This window comes from Pinus tabuliformis, chromosome 7 (genome assembly GCF_031772625.1).
Source record: "Pinus tabuliformis cultivar Carrire ecotype Pingquan chromosome 7, CPIR1, whole genome shotgun sequence".
Classification (NCBI taxonomy): domain Eukaryota; kingdom Viridiplantae; phylum Streptophyta; class Pinopsida; order Pinales; family Pinaceae; genus Pinus; species Pinus tabuliformis.
The window spans coordinates 2,053,549,596-2,053,556,965 of NC_142293.1; positions in this window are offsets into that span (position 1 = coordinate 2,053,549,596).

Sequence of the window (7,370 nt, forward strand, 5' to 3'; positions counted from 1 at the left end):
GGCATTGAAGAATTTCCTATGCAGAGCTCGTCATTGCAACAAATGAATTTAGTGATGAAAACTTGTTAGGAATTGGTAGTTTTGGAAAAGTGTACAAAGGGATTTTGAATGATGGCAGAATGGTTGCTGTCAAGCTTCTCAATCTACAAAATGAAGGGGCTCAAAAGAGTTTTGATAGAGAGTGCAAAGTTTTGGGTAGAGCTAGACACTGGAATTTGATTCGGGTTATAACTTGCTATTCAAATCTCCAAATCAAAGCTTTGATATTTCCGTTAATGCCAAATGGAAGCCTAGAAAAATGGTTATATCCCGATGATGGAGAACAAAGTGGTTTAAATTTGCTTCTAAGGTTGAATATAGCAATAGACATTGCCCAAGGCATGACATATTTCCATCACCGTTGTTTTGTGCTAGTGATTCATTGTGATTTGAAGCCCAACAATGTGTTGTTGGGTGAAGATATGACTGCATATTTAATAGACTTTGGCATTGCCACTATATGTTTTGCAAATAATGAAGATGGGGCTTTCACTTCCACAAATGCACTCAAAGGATCTATAGGGTACATTCCTCCAGGTATTATTTAAACTATATACCATATTAAGCAATGTTATGATTTTCTTATGTTTACTTAACATTTTAAATCAAATTAAAAAACTTAAGATGAGAATCTATGAATGCAGAATATGGAGTAGGAGGACAAGTTACAACAAAAGGTGATGTTTATAGCTATGGAATAGTGCTATTGGAAATGCTCACTAGAAAGAAGCCCACCCATGACATGTTTGTGGAAGGAATGAACTTGCAAAAATGGGTGGGTAGTAGTTTTCCAAGCCGAGTACAAGAAGTGGTGGACATGAGTCTATTGAGGAGGACTAATAGATGCATTGAAGAAGATAAGGATCTCAATTGTCTCAGTTCACTGATAAATGTGGGCTTGCTTTGCACAAATGAATCTCCTCAAGGACGACCTACTATGATGGGCATTCTAGGCACATTGCAAAACATTAGAGACACTTTTTTGAGCTCTACTTCCATTCCCAAATTCCAATCAAATCTAACACATTTGTTGGGTAGTACAAGTACTACTATCAACAACATTTGTGAAGGCCAAAGTTCTTCCACATCTTAGTCTATTCTAGCAAAGTGGTAGTTATGTTACTAAACCATGAATTAGTTTGAGTTTTATTTTCCTTGTTCTTACATAAATATTTGAGCAAAGTGGTAGTTATGTAACTAAACTATGAAGTAATTTGAGTCTTATTTCCATAAATATTTGTTATTAATTCTATGCAAATGTGAACAATAGAATTAGATTCACTATGATCGCTGTTTTAAAAATATTTTTATGATTATAAAATTTCTTATTCTATCTTTAAAAAAAATTATATTCAATATCTTTTACATCAATACTCTTCTAGTATTAAATAGATAAGTAATTTTGTATTTCTTTCAAATGATTAAAATATAGAAATATATTTTAGTTCTAGAAATTATTGAAGAAAATATCACATTGAATAACTACTATTTGTTATGATACATCAATACTCTTCTAGTATTAAATAGATAAGTAATTTTGTATTTCTTTCAAATGATTAAAATATAGAAATATATTTTAGTTCTAGAAATTATTGAAGAAAATATCACATTGAATAACTACTATTTGTTATGATTTATAATTTGGGTATGAAACTAGAATTGTTACAATGAATATAATTCTAATAGATGAATATAACTACTGTTTTTTATGATTTATGATTTGGGTATGAAACTAGAATTGTTATGATTTATGATTAGAATTGTTATGATTTATGATTATCATAGTTTATGATTATCACAGGGACATGAGGTTGTGTATCTTGCAACATACACTAGTAATAGAGTAAGAGGATGGGTGTTATTATTATACACTAGTAATAGAGTAAAAGGTTTGGTGTTATTATCCTACTGTGAAACATGTGATAGGCCCATGTGATAAGCGTGGAGTTATGCAACAACAAACAATCCTTTACATATTAAACATTCCTCCTTTTTCCAACAATCTATTTTGATCCTAGAGATACCCTGATTTAGGGCCACGTTAGATTCATTTGTAGATTCATGTTGCGTGGGTATTCTTCAATGAAACCAATGTTTTTTAGATTTTATGTGAATTTCATGTCGCGTGGGTTTTCTTCAAAGAAACCAAGCACTCCCTAGTATGATGGCAGCTATTCCATTTGGAGATTTTGCATAAAGAACGTTTCAGTAATGGAGATTTTGCATAAAGAACGTTTCAGTGAAGCAAAGGTTGTGGAGGATCATAAAGGGCAAGGAGCTGTGGTCCTACTAACATTGCTTTTGGTATCTTTGAAGAATGTGATGACGATGCATACTATAACTTCAACTCTACTCTACTGTAAATCATCATAGCATTCCTTCTAACATTGCTTCTGGTGATCTTTGAAGCATGTGATGACGATGCACACTATAACTTCAACTCTACTGTAAGTCATCATATTATTCATATATGAATCATAATATAGTATCCGTATAAGACTTCAAATAAATCGAGCGTCCTACAGGAAAGGTGTGAACTCTACTCTAGTGTAAGTCATCATATTATTCCTATATGAATCATAATATAGTATCTATATAAGACCTCAAATAAATCGAGTGTCCTATACGCAAATTGTATTAGGAGATGTTTTCGCATTCCCACTATATTTACGTTAGTTATTCTTTTTTAATCTCGTTGACCAACATTGTGGTCCTTTATTGCACTTTTGCACGTTAAAAAAATTTATCTTCAGGAAACAATGGTAGGCTTTGATTATTTTATCTACCTCTGCAAACAATTGTAGGCTTTGAAACCTATTGATAATGAGACTTGTTGATTATATAACCCACATGGAAGATTTTGCAACCAACTTCTTGTTGTTGATACTGTCGAACTGAAGGAATTGGGCGCTCTGACAGCAGACTTGACAAAGTGATTGGTTGATTGAGGTGTTTGAACCATCAAGGAAGACTTGCACGGTTTCACTTACCTGAAAGTTGGAAGCTGAGAAAGACAAATTTCAGCGGCCATATCCCATGCATCCCTGTAAAGGAAAACACAATAATAACCTCAATCAACAAACCATTTAGACATGAACATATTACCACATAGGAATCCACAAACATATTACCACATAGGAATCATGTTGATGAGTAGGTGCCAAATCCCATATCCCATGCATCCCTGTATCCATGTAAAGGAAAGACAAATTCAGCGGCCATATCCCATATCCCATGCATCCCTGTAAAGGAAAACACAATAAGAACCTCAATCAACAAACCACATTTAGGCATGAACTATAACCACCATGATGAAAGTAATGTTGATGAGCAGGTGCCAAGGGTGGAAAAGAAAGGGGAGAACAGTTCGCAATCCCCAATCAAGAAATTTCAGAAGAGACTTGCAACTAAAAGGTCTTGTCGAAACAACTTCTGAAACAGTTCTGCAACAAAAACGCATTTCCTTAATGGTTACCAAAATGCAGAGGTCATTACCACGAGATAACTATCCAATTCAATAGTGTCAGTCACTGCTGTAGGTATCCAATTCAACTATGCTAAAAGTGGTTTCCGTTCATTTTTTCTTCCAGGTATCATTAGCATCACAGTGAATCTCCAAGTATCCTATCAATCAGATTAGCATCAAAGTGAATCTCCAAGTAATGAGCGTGGATAGAACCTGTAACTGCTAGAAAGCTGAACACACAAAACCAGAACCTGTAACTGCTAGAAAGTTGAACACACAAAACCAAATCCTTTAATGAAGGTAAAAGCTCTGCTCGAAAAAAACCGATGAAAATTAAACACACAGGGAACTTAGTAGCACAGAAATTCTGTTATCTACACCTCTACAGCCAAATGCTTTGGGTAAATTGACAATGAGCAAGTGTTAATGTAGGTAGCACATAGCGTGACATGTGATGGGCACGTGGTAAGACATGGGCTCCTCATTATGTGTGACAACTTCCATACCAATTAGTTTCACTAGTTAAATTCATCCCGAAAAAAATAACGTTGAACAAAATGCGTATTGCATATGTTGTAAATGCAAAGTGTGTGTCATTTCCTTTTTTCTTTTAAGTTTTTATTAATTTCTTAGTTTACAGCATTATTATTATTCAATTTTTTTAATGTATATATTCCATGGACATGGTGTGATATTTATGTAGGTTTTTTTAAATTTTACAGAAAACAACATAGTACAGTATCAACAGTGGAAAGGGGTGAAATGATTTTTCCAAAAAAAATTGGTTGACATGGTTCAATAATAAAGTTTATATTTCTCTTGTAATTAAATATCTAAGGAATCTTTATTTCAATATGTTTATACAATGTGAAAAATTATAATCAATTTATTTGGTTAATTAAAAGTTAGGTATTGAAAACATGTTAATGATGAAGACTAGCAATTGCCCCAAAAGGCGCAAAGAGATGCTGGTAAGATTGTAGTAATTTTAACAACACATGCACATTTGATCTAACATTTTTAAATTTCATCATCCCAATATTATCAGCCTTTCAAGGAGTAATACAACACCAATTAATTAAAAAAACAATTAAATTGCTCAAACTATGAGACCACTTCCACAAGTTCCTAAAAACTGCAATCTAGGCCCATTAATTGATTAACTTTAGAGTGAAATTATACTTGTCAATATGAACATAGCACCATCAAATTGAGAATATAGAATAGCTTCCTCAAATAAATAAAAAGCTTAACTCATTTACCCAATTAGATTAATGGAAAACTATTATAATGGATGATATTACAATATATAAATTAACCACTCACTCGTATTTTGAAATGATTTAGTGTTGTTGTTTTATAAAAAAATGAGAGTCAATGCAATAAATGGATCTCTTATCTCTTATTGATTGAGATCCTTTAAATTTCTAATCAGGTTTGCCAATATTGTATGTTCTCATCTACAAAGATTGACTTAAAAAAATATAACCATTATATCTTATTAGATATTCTCCATTTAAAATACATGAATCTTTGTCCTATAGATAATAAAATAAATAATAATACAGTGAAAATATAGAAATTGAGTGGCCTTACCTTTGATGGCCTTTACTCTTTGTTCCAACTGCTTTTTTTGGACAAGATGTTTGAATTGAATTTTTTTTAGGATGTTCAAATGAATATTGGGAGATATTCTTTGGAAAATGTTATAGTGGTTAAATAAATATTTTTTCTAGAGTCTCAATTCCTTTTAATCAAAAAATTAAATGTTTTAGTTGTGATAACGCATGATTGATAACACACATTGAAATGTAAATCAATAAGCATATCCTACCTATATTTCTCTTAAACTCTTTGAATTCATTATATTTATTAATTAAATCTAATGACTTATGCATATCCATGATAAAGCACATGCAAAATATGGCGTATGAATCACAACTCAATAGATTATGCTTGTGTAAGTGATGAATCACTGCCCAACCTAACTCCTAGGTGATTGAAATGTTTGCAATTAAAATTTTAATTGTCAATTAGTCTAGTTGTTGACAACATTATGGAGTTTGGTTTTGCAATAACACAACAATTTGATCTCTGTCATTCCTGCCAATTTTTTTTACATTTTCACCGTAAAGGAAAATATTTATTTATCAGAATTAAAGTTACATAAGAGGAGGTTTGATATGGCCTTAAAGATGATGCTTAAAATTCAATAGTGAGTTTACAAAATATAACACACAATGTAACCTCTGTACATAACCTTCGTAGAAATCTGAAAAGTAGTAAAGCCCGAACAATCGGCCAAATCAACAATTCCTTTGCTAATTTTCAATCAGTAATATTTCGCTATGAAATGATGTGGATGTGCTTTTGTTTTTCGTATCAGGTGGTGAAGAGTCTGACTCTTGCATTACCTTCTTCTAACGGAGCACCTCTCTTGGCTTATTTAGTATTTTGAAAATGTGAGGAACTTCCTTGTTGCAGTACAAGAACTGAACCTCCCAACCTTCGAAGCGTCTGATTTGGAAAAGGTAAGAGTTACTACAAGTGAATAAACAAGGTTGCTTTCTACACACCATACTGTTAACTAGAAAATTAGGTCAAATTGGATACCTCACACACTTTTACTATGATTTTATGTTGGCTTGGTGGGGCCTGACCCAGGTCCAGAGTTAATTAGCCAAACAAATCCCTACACTATTGGCCCTTTCGGCAATAGCTCGCGGAGCGGAGACTGAGGTCTCACCCGCAGAAATATAGGGGGATGATGGAACCAAGTTTTTGCACCCTTCAGATGTTTGAGGTGTCGATCTAGTCCAACTATGACTAGCTTCGTGTACGTCACTTCGCGCAATGTCCTGACCTGCAATACCTTCGCGACTTGTTATAATCACCTTCGCGTAGCCCTAACCAGGGACTGAGGTTCTTTCGCGCTGCTATGGCAGCGATCTGTGCTATTTCCCTAAGTTACACCACGGATCTTACTTATGTTCTTACAATTGTTAGTTAACTTCGCGTAAACATATACTTTATCTTATATTCACTTAATCAACACAAGCATATAAGTTCGCGCATCATATAAACAATAGAAATGCAAATTATACCCAACACATTCAATGTTCAAAACAGGAAAAAGATACACAAAAATGATAAGAAACTTCTCTTTATTACTTCTCCAACGGTTACAGACTCGACTCACCCTGCACACTCAACTGCAGGGGTCCGCGCACTCAGTTGCGGACTACTAGGCCTCTCTGCACTCAGCTGCAGAGCCTTTTCCTACTCTACGACTCAAAGACTTGACTCTACACTTCCGCTACGACTCAATGTTTCATCTCAGACTCCTCCATTGCTGATTTACAACAGAGAGACTTGCTCTATTTATACAATCCCATGGTCTGTGGACCACGGGTAGATCTCTAAAGCCGACATTACATTACAAAAATTAGGATAAACAACCCTATGACTCATTTACAATCTTCGTGCTCCGCACCCACAAATCGCGGAGTCTTTACATCAGATTTAGTCAAAGTCTAGGCTTTAAGCCCCAAAACTTGCCTTGGGGGATCCTGTGCCGAATAGGCCCCCAACACAAACATCGTGACTTGCCCTCGAGTCACTCTATCGTTGTGGAGATCTTTGTGTGGAGATATCCCAAGTCTACCAGGACTGCTGCAAGGTCGGAAATGTGTTGAATGACTGCCTGCTGTATCTCCTGGATGCGCTGTTCAGAGACTGCTGAATTGATTCCCTACATTTTCTCCTGCATGCCTTCAATCAATGCTGCGATGACGAAGGCCTCATCGATACATGGTTGGAAAAGCGCCTTCAAAACTGCTACTTTGTGTCGCGCCGCATCTACCTA